The following is a 13,344-nucleotide window of genomic DNA, read 5'->3' as shown; positions in this document are numbered from 1 at the left end:
GGACAGAAGTGTTCCCATCGCGTTTGCTCCCGAAAAAGGACCAAAAAGAAGGTAAGTGGGGTTGGGAGGGCAGGGAGGGGATTGTTTGGATGGGGGCTAGGGGGAGAGGGAGGGACAAAACAAAACACTTACCTGAATCCCCGGCGGGGGATGATGGCAACCTTCAGCCGTGTTGTGGTTCGGGATGGGGATTACTCCGTTTCAAGCCTCCTCATTGGTTGAGTGGGCTACCACATCCCTCCCACCCTCCGCCAGGCACATAGGAAAACAAGGCCGGAGAGGGATTCCCGGTCGGGTAAAGCTCTGGTGAGGACAAATCAGATTGCATCTTAAAATCTGATTGTCTCTTGCTGGGTACTAATTATTCATCTTTCCTTCTGACAAGCACCTCTACCTTTCGGGGTCAGGGCATCCCAAAGAATCTGGGATGTCATCAGCAAGTGCAGAATTCTTGTATTCATGATGCGGCCAAACATGAGTTCTTAAGGACCAGTTTAGTGGGTCCATGCAGCGTATTTCTGTAATACTGCAGTAGTTGACAGAGACCATGGACCAAAACATTCCACGTGGGATTGGGAACATGTTTTTTCATGTTACGCATACATTACTCTAGCAGACCATTGGCTTGAGACCTTGCCATGGTGAAATCCAAGAAAGTAGCTGGACAACGTCAATTGCCTGTCACTGAACTGTGGATCATCGTTGGAATTCACCACTTGATGGCCCAGCATATGAAGAGACTACCTTTTCAAGAGCAGGGATGACTGATAGTTCAGCTTTTAAGGCGGTGGCTGGAAGCTCATGTTATCTTGAGCATTTGTCATTGGCCAGAAGAGTGCAAGACCTTTTTGCGAGTGTCCTTAATTCCTTAATGGAACGGGGACATATGCAGTGGCTCTGGATTTTGAGGTTGAGTAAATCATTGAAGATATGATAACCTCTATTAATAACTTGCGGTAGTCTTCCCAGAGTAAAAGAAAACACCTTTTAGGTATTTGATAGCTACAGAAAGTCAATGGCCCCCGTTACAGTTTCTCTGTTATCCTGCCTTACTGTGATGCTGCCCCTTTAAGGGCGGCACGCACGTGGCAGAGTGACGTTGCACTCCGCTGTGTGCAATACAAATAAAGGGGGCGTTCCCGGCTGCACAGAGCGACCGGGGAGTCCGAACTAGAAGGACATGTGTGTGTGCAGTCTGTGACGGGGGTGGGGCTCCCGGTCACCCACGAGGACGAGGGGAAACACACTTCCATCTCTGTCGCCCGATATCACGAAATTACCGGGACATTACTGGTGGCGGAGACAACGATAAATTCCCATTCCATGGAGTTCAATAGGACTCCATGGGATGGGATTCCCTGAATCAATGGCACCAGTATTAGTCAGGCATTTGTTTGCCGGTAGGGGCCTGACCTACTGGCATTTATTTGCCGGTAGGGGCCTGCCGGGAGATCCGTGGCCCTCATCGGAAAACTTGTGTTTTGCCGGTCTGGAAAAAATGCTGTTGCCAGAATTACCAGCATTTTATCTGCCACCTCTCCCAGTCTGAATTCTAGAGGTGCAACGATTGGGTTGATTCTCTGAAGGAGACAATCAGCTGTCATCGATTGCTCAGTTATAACTGATTTTAATGTGTTAAACTCTTTGATGTTATCCCTGGGATAGCAATTGGAAAATTCAATCAAGTCCACTGGAGAAGTAGGCAGAGGTCTGCCTCGTGATTTATCTGCCACAGAGGGATCTGGAGGTTTTTGAGATTGGTTGGCAGGAGAAGAAATCGGGAGGGATCTGTTACTTTCCTGGTTTGTGTATAATCTTGAATCACTTATCTTGCAGAGGACCCACTGTTCAATCCATGGGGGCATGAAAGATTGAGGATGTGAGTTCCCTATGATCCATGGCAAGGATGAATGCTTTAATAAGCCGAAATAGGTGAAAGTGTTCACGTGCCCCTGCGACTGTAAGACTTTTCTTTCTGCCGGTGAATATGCACATCTAGTGCCCGTTAGACTCCTCCAGGTGTAGGAGACAGTCTTCCGCGGAGTGCCTTTTGCCGATCTCATGCTGCATGAGAATCATGCCAATGGACTTGTACCCATGGTCAGATAAGCATGCAGATTGGAGCTCTCCATGCAGAGTCTTGGCCTATTGTTGAAAATACAGGGTTGGGATAAATTGTTTTGCGCCAACTTAGATTCTATGAGCTCCCTTGTTTGTTAGATGCCAGTTTTAAGAAAAGAATGAAATAGTGCAGTTTTTTGCTTATATCATACATTTATTTTTATTCTTATTTCAGAAATGTCTCTCAAGATTGTCTCTCAGATTTGTCTCTCTCAAAATTGTCTCTCAAGATTGTCTCTCTACACGTGTTTCACCATTCGGATTGTTCTGGAACGGATCATCAGGAGAGATTTTGTAGAATCAAATTCATTCACTGTGCCCTTATTAGAAGGGTTGCTCCTTAAGTTTAGGAAAAGTATTCATATGGTGTTCGAATTCACACTTGGTTTACTGAAATAGTAGTTTCTTTCCAGTATGGAATCCTGAAAAGTTGTTTTGCCAGTTATAAATTGCTCAATTGTCTAAAGTTGAGAGATTTTGGATTAACAAAGACCCAGGGTCCGCCTTGATTGGAGATTGCAGTTTAATGGCTCTGGGTCAGCCTGACAAGGTCCTCGATGCTTGCAATCTGTCGTTGTGTAGCAGCCACAAAAAAAGGGATAAACAACTTTTGCGTGACAACCAACCTGTTTTTTTCAAAACAACTACTACTAAACAATTTTGGAGATCACCAGGAACAGGATATCATTGACTGCTAATTTGTAGATTGAGATTCTTTGCCTCGCCTTCAAATATGAGAAGGATGTCTGCTAATAGATCCATAGTCTGATGAAAGTCATGTTTACATTCAGTAGTTAGCACCTTTCCACACCCTCATAACACTCCATCAGCTTCTGATTGGCTGCAAATGAGAAGAAGGTGGTGAGAACTCCTCTTGCAACCCTTTGCTGCATCAGCTGGTCATGCTGGAGTGGTGCGAGTCAGAACACAGAAATCTGGAAGAAGCTGGGGGATGCACTGGTCCATCAGCACTGGAGCCATGCTGCGTGTCCAAAGGTGGAGGCCGGAACCCTGGAAACAAGGTAGGTGCTGACAAGCCTGGCCAAGGGCAAGACCTGAAGCTGTGGTTGTAAGGTAAATTCTGGCAAGTCTGGGTTGGCGAGCATAAGGACTGGAAGACCGGTGGACATGTCTGGACGATCACTCAGGGGGGGGACATCCATTTGAGGCATATGATGGCAGCAACTGGGCATGTAAGGCTGTTCATTACACTTGGTGACTGCCATGCATGTAAGGAATTCACTGCCATTGAATGGCAATACTGTGGCGTCTGAGGCTGCACTTGGAATATGAGGCATCAACATAGATGTGGGGCTGCACATTACAGGCGGTAACCCTGCTACGCATGTAACGTACTCATCGCCATTACAGGTTAGTAATGGGGCATTTGAGGCTGCATACGCTGGGCGTTATTTGACATATGAGGCTGCCCCTCACATGTGGTGAAACAGAGGTAGACTTGAGGCTTTACTTGCCATTGGATGGAAACACTGGGACATATGATGGCGATCATAGGACCTGTGAAGGTGCACATTACATATGATGACAGTGTCATGCACATGAGGTATTAATTGCCATTTGATTAGATTACTGGGGCATCTGAGGCCACGCCAGGCATATTAGGGCAGCATATGCACCTGTGAGACTGCACCTTACATATGGTGACTCTGTTGTGTGAATGGGGAACTACCTGCCATCAGATGGCATTACTGTAGCATTTAAGGGTGTGATTGGCATATAATGGCAGCAATCGGACTTGAGGAGCGTGTATGGTACATATGATGACTGTACCAGGAATCAGAGACATTAATTGGAATTAGATGGGATTTTTAAGCGACTGGTGCTACTCATGGCATGTTATGGTGGCACCTGTACGCGTGTGGCGTTACCATATACATTGAGACTGTACTAGACATATAATGCATCCATACACTGGCAGCACTGGGGGGATTGTAGACTGCCCCTACCATGTGGTGCATCCCCAGGGCATGCAAGTCTTGACTTGTAATGACTCTACTTGCATGTTAGACTCTAACAGACATAAGATGGCATGTTATGTTATGTTATCCACATTTACATAGCGCACCTTCACCAGCAAGGGCATCATGGCGCTAAAGACTGTCTTCAGAGCTCGCCTAAGGGACAGATGATCAGACATCTGACGAAGGGACAACGGAGTGGAGTTCCAAAGCTGGGCCGGAGCCACTGAAAAAGAGCGCCCACCCACGTGAAAAAGATTAAACCTAGGCAGTACAATCTGAAGAGAAGTGGAAGAGCAACGAACACGAGATGGAATATAGAGTCTGAATTTGGCCTGCAAGTACTCAGGCCCCGAGGCATAAAATGCCTGATGAACCAAACACAAAGCCTTCAATTTGACTCGTTTCACCACCGGAAGCCAATGCAGGGCATTCAAAACTCAAGAGGTCGACGACCGGCGAGCTGCACCCACGGCCATTCTGGCCGCCGAGTTCTGAACCACCTGTAAACGTTGGAGAAGAAAAACAGGCTGAGCCAAAAACAGGGCGTTACAGTAGTCAAGTGAGCCCCAGGAGAGAGAAGATACAACCACAGGACGAAGAGCTAAAGGTAGATAGGGCAGAACCTAACAGAATGTTTGTAATTTAACATGGACAGATTGGCAAACAGCACTAACCTGCTCCTGCATGGATAGTGAGGCCGAAAACATCACGCCTACGTTCTTGACTATGGATGAAGAGGGAGGTAAAGGACCAAGTTTCAAAGGCCAGAAAGCTGTGGATCACCCAGAGATCTCGGGCGTCACCCCGACTATGAGAATCTCGGTTTTTTCACCATTCATATGCAGCCAGTTCCTACCCATCCAGTCATAAACGGCATCAAGACAAGAGCGAAAGCCTTCCACAGTAACCGGTACAGAAATATCAAGCTGCACCAAGATCTGTGTGTCATTCGCATAAGAGAAATACTGTAAACCAAAAGGGAATATAAGTTTAATGAGAAGTAGAATATATAGACTGAAAAGAAGCAGGGAAAGAGCCGAACCCTGGGGGACACCACACGTAAGAGACTTAGCCACTGATGTGTAAGGAGGGAGTGAGAGAGACTGACAGCATTCAGAAAGAAAAGACACATATCAGTCAAGAACCCAGCCAGAGATACCAGCAGAGGACAGCCTCTCCCTCAGGATGCAGTGCTCCACGTTGTCAAATGTAGCAGAAAGGTCCAGCAGGATCAGGGCCCACGGGCCGCCTTGTTCCACAATCTGGGCCAGATCATCCGCTACCGATGCCAGGACTGACTCTGTTCCCCTGCCAGGCCAGAAACTGGTTTGAAAAATATTGAGCGCCGCCGGGTCGTCCAGAAAGGAACAAAGAAGGCGGGTGGCCAGGGACTCCAGAAGTTTCATAGGAAATGGCAAAAGCAAAATAGGGCGAACATTCGAAAGAACAGCAGAGTTTAAATTAAAAAAATAGGCAAAGAAGGTGCACTAAGCAATTGTGATAGCACATTGATAGGTGGCCGGTGCTCTGCGTAAGGCTAGAAGACTCATCGGACAATAAGCGATGCGCCACTTGCACTCTGCTTGCCTACGGGCAAGATATAGCTTATCAATATCGGAAGAAAACCACGGCTCTGATGAGCAGGCACAAGGCTTTGAGGTTTTAAGAGGAGCTAGCTCATCAGCTGTAGCTGTCATAGCAGACAGAATAGACCCAAAGTCACAAGGACCATGTGTAGGCAGGAGATGTTAAGATGCCAGTGGCGACAGCCGAATGGTTGATTCTACTCCAATGCCGCGAAGATGGCCGAGGCAGCAAAGGAGGGGGCGGGGTCGCTGAGATGTTCACAGAAAAGGGAATAACAAAATAATCAGACCAAATTACCGGAAGCATCAGAAAAAGTGTGACCAGCAAAGGTGTTGCAAAAATTCAATTTAGAGTATTGTGAACGGAGGATAGCACAGGGGCAACACGCTAGTCTTGGAAGCAAGACCACGCAGAGCAACAGAAGTTCAAATCCCAGATCCACGCTTACAAACCGAACTCAGGTATTAAGCGAGTTATAAAAAATCAATTGAATAAAAAATAAAATAGATTCCCCAGCAGTGAGTGGGATCCGCCACCAGCTGGGGCAGATCCAAATAAGCAGAAATAAGAGGCTTTGCCTGAACACCATTAGGCTCATTAGTATGCAGATTAAAATCACTGAGGACTATCACTGTCCCAAACCGCAATCTAAGATCAGCAACTAACTCAGAGAGAGCTTGGGAGGAACTAGGGTTCAGACTAGGGGGGACGATAAACCAGCGTAGAAGAGGGGGGAGTGGATGTCGCCTTAAGGCAGGTTTCTGTGGCAAACAGCAAATCAGACGAATGGTCCTGCAAGAAACTATAACAATCTGCTGCATGGGCTATGAGAGACCGGGTGTTCGATGGCACATACCTCACCTGGTGTTGTGGGGGTACAGGGCCATCCACTGCCAACTTGGGAACCAACTGCCAGCCCAACGGGAACTGTGTACTTGCAGAAGCCAATTCCACCAAATGGCAATAGCGGCAGTGTTTTCTTTGCTGTGCTAACCCATATTCTGTCTGCAGCGCGGATGAGTGCAGATTGGCCGGACTTTGGCCGGACTTCAGCCGGGAAAAGACGCTTCCAATGCGCTGTCCGCTGCTCTTACAGTATAAGGGCGACCTATTATAGCACATACTATTAGCAGAGTTAGCCAACAGGGCAGAGGGGTAAAGAAGAGAGACTAAGCAGGGTGCATGTGTGTCTGTAAAGAAAGACAGACTGGCATCAGGCACAAGCCCTGTGTAAGGTAAGAGGCCTGGCAGCCGCACACTAACCATAGCATCAACCAGACGAGGGAAGGAAGGCAATGGTGATACGGGAAGTTATATTATATGCTGAAACATGATGAAAGCAAAGCCCCATCAAAGCCAAAACATTAGTTCTAGGGGTACGACGTCCTTTCATCGCGGGGTGTTTTTTTGCAGGTTTTTTTACCGTGAATTCTTTTCTGAAAAAAGCCATCAAATTGTTTAGAAAATGGGGGGGGGGGGTTGGCGGGCCCCCCATTCCCCAAAAAAATCAAACAAAAATGTAATGGGTTTTTTCGAGAAAAAAAATTGCGGTAAAAAACCCCGCAAAAAAACATCCCGCGATCAAATGACATGGAACCATTTCTTGGGATCTTACAGCGGTGACCTAGATCAAGAGAAGTTTCATGGCTAGTTGGCCTGCTTCTGCCTGGTTGGACATACAATCTGCAAAGTAGGCTGGCAAAGGATCAAGACTCCTAGCCTCTTCACCGAGCTCACCCTCCACCTGCCTCAGGACTCTCTTCACAGGTCTGGACTTCCTTTTTCGTGCACCCGAATCGACAGCGCCTGTCTTGCTGCTAGGGCGCCTGGTGAGTTTGTTGTGCATTGTGCAGTTTCTCATCCCTCTCTTTCTTCCCCTTTCCATCTCTTTGCTCTCCCACTCCATGGTGCCTCTACATCTCCCCCATCTACTATAACTGCTAATCTATCAACTATCCTATCTCTCTTTCGAAGTCTGGAAGGAAAAGGTTCAAGAAAGATCTCCTGAACTCCAATACAGGCCTGCCCATCGCTGACACCTACGTCAACGCTTCTTCCAGGCAGGCTGTCACTGAAATCCTCTTTGTCGTTTCCTCCCTGGACCTTTGGATTCCCCATATGGTCTCAGTCCTCTCCCCTTCCTCTTCTTCACCCATTAATGGTGGAACCCGATGGGAAGTACTCTTGGCATACTAGAAACACGTGTGTACAGGCTTGTTATAAATGACATCATATCATATCATATGATATATTTCTTCTAGGAGCATCATTATTGTCAACCAGAATGGCACTTTCATGGTCCCGGGCTCTCAGCCCAACCTCCTCTTTCTTCATAGGCCTCTTCCGTCTCTCATCAGCTTCCTCCTTTCTCCTGCCACTCCTCCTCCTGCCACCCCTCCTGACCCTTTGCCACTACCGAGGGGCGTACCACATTCCTGTACCCGTCCTCGGAAGACCTTCAAAGGTGCCAACCCGCTCCACTTAGCTAGACCCAACTCGCGCTCTGCCGTAAAACACTGTTCTGACATCTGCCACCTCCGTGAAGACTTTGACCTTTTCGTCCTCGCTCTCACCAAGACATGGTTCACTGCCAGCTCTGTCACTACATTTGGCACACTCCTCCAGGAGGGCTACAAGGTCCTCTCTAATCCCAGGCCTAACCAGCTCGGGGTTGCTGTGGCCCTGATCTTTACTGAATGGGTCCCTGCTACTATCATTCCCACTAAGAACTACTCTTCCTTCGATTGACTCGTCTGTGGGCTTGGTGTCTCCCCAATCCTCTTGCTGACTCTTGCCACCATCTACAGGACCACTGGTCCGGTCTCCCTATTCCCTCGGAGTAGTCTGACCTCACCTCTTCTCTCTTGGCCTCCACCTCAAAGTTTCTCTTCTTCAGAGACTTCGATGTTCACCTTGACTCTCCTGATGTGGTCTCTGGACTCTCTTTCCCTCACCATTCTTCCCTCCGGTCCAACAAACTCAGCCGGACGCACCTTGGATGTCCTCATCTCAGCAGACATCCCCATCTCCAGCCCTCTCACTATACCCCTCTCATGATCTGACCATGCCCTCATGTCCTCTCACATGGATCTCTTGGGTCCCCCGGGTAAGCCTCTGTCCGCACAGCCAGTCTCCTTCTCTGTCATTTGACCGATGAAGTGAGTGTCAGTTGCTGCTTTTGCCGCCACTTCCATTCCCCCTCCCACTGTGGCCACTGACTCTCACACTGAAACAGCTCTTGCTAACCTTCACCTTTCCATCTCCAATACTCTGGACATACTTGCACCTGTCATGAGGATCTGCATGAAGCCTACCTCCAAGCGCAACACCTGGTATGATTCCCACCTAGCCTCTCTGAAACGGTATTACCCAAATTGTTCGAACACAATTGTTCGAATGACCCAATTGATCGAAAGTCAAGGGTCCGAATTGACCTTTGCACAATTGACCGTATATATATATATATATATATATATATATATATATATATATATATATATATATATATATATTATATTTTGCTTTAGATATATATCATCGTGATCAAGCGGCTAGCTTTGCCGCGAAACGCGTCGTTGTCCGCATTGTTCTTATGTCCATGGCATTTCATTAAAGAACATTTTGGACGTTTGGATGACTGCTGGTCTCTTTGCTACTCTGGGTCCAGTGTGGAATCACCACGTGGGTTCGTTTTCTGGAGTGCACTCCGACAGCCTTATAATGTGGTACAAGGCTATTCTACATATATATATATATATATATATATATATATATATATATATATATATATATATATATATATATATATATATATATATATAAAATGGGGGGTTGCGGGGGATTTCCCCCCGCAGATATGTAACAATTCACCTTCACAATTCGGTCAATTGTGCAAAGGTCAATTGTGATTCGAACAATTGTAGTTCGAACAATTCGTATACATTCTCTGAAACACAAGTGCAGAGTTGCTGAGCAGAAGTGGCAGGCATCAAGCAGATCTTCTGACAAACTGGCATGCCTCCTGCTCCAAAGGCAATACAGACTCTCCATCCGCTCAATGAAGAAGGCCTATATCCAAGCCTGCATCTCTGGGGCCTCTAACAACTCGGCTGAACTGTTCAAAGTCTGCAAGGCACTTGCCAATCCTACTGCCGTCTCCACCTCTCCTCTGCCATCCCAGACCCTCTGCACTGCACTGGCCTCTCACTTCTTAACCAAAACTCAGGACATCCTGTCCGCACTCTCCTCTTCACCCCTCCCTTCTCCCTCATCCACTCTCATGTCTCCCTTGACCCCCCTCAAACCTTCCCTCCTACTCTCCTCTTTCTCACCGATACCACTGGATGAGATCTCCAGGCAAGTCCTCTCTATGAAAGTCTCCTCAAAACAGGCGCTCCCCTGCTCCTCCAGAACTAGCAAGGAAAACTTTGCCTCCCTTGCTCCAGTCTTGGCTGATTTTGCCAAACACACCTTTGCCTCTGGCTCCTTCCTGCTACCTCTCAAGCACTCACTTATGCACCCTCTCCTCAAAAAGCCTTCTGCCGACCCTTCCTGTCTGGCTCACTACTGCCCTATCTCCATTACCCCATTCCTGGGTAAGCTCTTGGAGAAGCTGGTCATGTGCACCACACTGAATGTTTTGGTTGTCTCCACGACCACTAGTCTGGCTAGAGGCACGGAAACTGCACTCTTGAACATCGGTGAAGACTTGCTCTCAAATTTCGATTCCAACTCTCCTTCCATTCTCATACTTCATGACCTTTTCCTCTACCTTCGATACCATCAATCGTGCCATCCTTATGAACCAGCTTTGTGATACCTTTGGCATCACGGGCCTGGCACTGGACTGGTTGACCTCCTTCCTCTCTCACGACCTTACCAGGTTCAACTGGGTCCTTTTCTCTCCTCCATCACACTCTCCACATGTGCTGTCCCTCATGGCTCTATCCTCTCGCTGTGGCTCTTCAACATCAACCTTGCACCTCTGGCCCATTTGATCTCCACCTTCTCTCCTCACATCCAGTGTTATGCAGATGACACGCAGTTCTCCTTCAAGCTTCCCTCCACTTCCTCCTTTTCTTCCTCTCTCATTCCTGACTTTCTGATTGCTATTCAGGCATGGTGTGCTGCTAAGGATCTCTGTCTTAATGCCAGTAGGACTGAGATCCTTCTCATTGGGACCCCTGCTCCATCCTTCCTTCCTACTCTCTGGCTACCCTCCATGGGCCCCCTCCCCATCTCTCACCCCCTTGTGAGGCAAAAAACCTTGGTGTCATCTTTGACTCCTTTCTTTCCTTCTCTCCACACATTGTGAACCTTGCCAAGAAGACCCACTTTCAGCTGCACCTCCTCAGAGGCATTCCCTTCCCTCACCTTCCCCCAGAAACTCAATGTCTCTCAACCCTGCACTTGACCTACTGCACAAAGCAGCATACAGCACCTGAGAATAGGGAGCTACTTTTGCCATATAATGACAGTAGTGATAATGATGTGTTATTTATATGGCGCCTTAATCCAAAGCGCTTTACAGAGCACATATTTACATACAATATCACCCAACCGGAATTGGTACTCACTTATCGACCTCGGAAGGATGAAAGGCTGAGTTGGCCTTGCCGGGATTCGAACCTGCGACCTGCAGATCACACTCAGATTGCAGCAGCGAGCGCTCAAACCGCTGAGCTATCTTACCGGCAGTCAGACAGTACCTGACGCATGAGGTTTAAAATGGCATACAATGCCAATATTGGGCTGCGCTGGCATGTCAAAGCTAGGGTGCCAGGTTCTGCTGGTTCTGCTGGATGTACACCCGTCCATGGCATATCAAGTCTGCACTTATGGTAAAAATGTGGTTGGCAGCTAAAAAGGTCTTTTGTCTAATCTGGTGGATTGCTGTTCCTTTTTGGAAATGGTCAAGTTTTGGTTTCATCCTGGGGTGGGGGAGGGCAGTACCTAGAGGGAAACAGTTGAGACTTCCTAAAGAGATGACAAGTGTTTCAAAGGAAGAAAGAGAAAAGTGTGGATATTTGAGGAAGAGAGCGAGGCGGGTGAAGGATGGCGAGGCAACCTCCATGTTTGCCTGAGCAGAGGTGGGTGCGGATGTAGGTAGTTTACCTCAGTGCTATAGTTAAAGTGAGTCATGTGAAGTGGAGGTGCAGTGTGAGTTAAGGTTTAATGCATATGATGTGATATTATCTGGCATTTATAACGCGCCTATACACATATTTATAACGCGCCTATACACATAGTGTGCTGGACTTTCTTTAGACGGAGTGTAGTAACCTTAATGTTGGCACTAGCAACCTTTCAAGGCTTTAATATTGATGGGCAATAACCTTAATTCCTTGTAAACATGTTTGATTGAATGTGTATTTTTCGTATAGCGCTCCATGCCAGATATCTCCCACTTCTAAGTGCTGTAATCATTGCTGTTATTGATAACCAGTTTAATGTTACTCAATTCACCTTCCTCAGAAAAATGAAAGGCTCAGCTGGTCTCGCCAGTTTCCGGCCCACTGCTCACAAGCTACACGCAGATATGCAAGGCCAGCACTTAACGTGCTGAGCTATCGTAACAGCTATAGACAATGGGACCATGTGACTGACTACTGGACAGAGAATGATGCTAATTGAGTGTGGTGGGCGGGTGGGGGGCTAACTGAGCTGCACATCAGTGGCCGTTGGGCAGGGATAGAAGTGGACCAAGCACTGAGACTCCGGTGGGGGACAGAGTAGGAGGGAAGGGAGCAACATCCAACACATTTTTCGAGGGTTGTAGTCATGCAGGTTGACAGCCAATTGAGTGGAAATAGATTTCAGTTTAGCTGTAACTGATATCCGGTGGCAAAGAGGAGAAGTGAGCTTTAACTTCATAAAGAACAGTTCTGGAATTTTTTTAATGCTTGCAAAAAGTAGGGGAGCTGTTAAAAGTAGTGGAATGCCGCTCCCAACCGTTCCTGCTCACCTCGACCACTGCCGCGGGGTAGCTCTTCCTTACCTTGCTCTGGGCGCTGTACTGGTCTGGTGACAGCCCAGGGATCCGGCCTTCTCTCCGCTTTCCTGTCCTGCGGTGTGCGAGGCGGTGGCTTCCCAGGCCCCGGCAGCCTCTGCTCGGTGTTTACTCTCCAGCACGAGCCCTGCGCAGGCTGCACCAGCTGCTGCCGTCTGGCTGCAGTGTAAGCGCACACATGGAGTCAGCAGCATTGCTCAAGAGCCCCTCTGGGCTGCAGTGCTGCAGAGGGCGCAGCAGAGGGCGCAGCCCCGGCTCTCCGCTCTCTTTCCACAGGGAGCAAGGGCACCTTGTTTTCTCGTCCATTGAAAAGTCTTTTTTTTTTCTTTCCAGCGGGTATTTTCATCTAGAAGCTGTGTTTGAAGGACATAAACTGTCTTCTTGTATAACTGAAAACACGACACTAGTCAATTGTTTTCAGAATGCTGTCTTCCTACACCTAAAAGCAGTCGCTGGTGCTATTCTTAGAGCAATGACGTGTGCAGAGGTGCTTTCTGGATTTGGGTACCAGAAAACTGCCTTCTCGGGAGGATAGCTTAGGGGCAACGCGCTCTCCTTGGAAGCAAGACGACACCGAGCAACGCAGGCTCTAAATAATCAAGCCCAATAAAGGACACTGGACTCTGGCTTCAAATACAAGTATAT

The 13,344-nt window shown here is 47.8% G+C and overlaps 1 protein-coding gene across 1 annotated transcript in view; it reads right to left on the bottom strand.

Moving 5' to 3' along the window:
- LOC138528560 (ecto-ADP-ribosyltransferase 5-like) overlaps nucleotides 1–12,872 on the bottom strand; it is a 133,128-nt gene extending 120,256 nt beyond the window's left edge. The window contains exon 1 of the mRNA XM_069640326.1: nucleotides 12,688–12,872. The gene's annotated coding sequence lies outside the window, so the exon portion shown is untranslated. The remainder of the gene's footprint in view (nucleotides 1–12,687) is intronic.
- Between the last annotated feature and the right edge of the window lie 472 nt (nucleotides 12,873–13,344).

This window comes from Ambystoma mexicanum, chromosome 7q (assembly GCF_040938575.1).
Source record: "Ambystoma mexicanum isolate Mex_15411 chromosome 7q, UKY_AmexF1_1, whole genome shotgun sequence".
In the NCBI taxonomy this organism is placed as follows: domain Eukaryota; kingdom Metazoa; phylum Chordata; class Amphibia; order Caudata; family Ambystomatidae; genus Ambystoma; species Ambystoma mexicanum.
The sequence above is the reverse complement of the archived record's forward strand: the minus strand, read 5'-3'. Positions and strand labels throughout refer to the sequence as shown.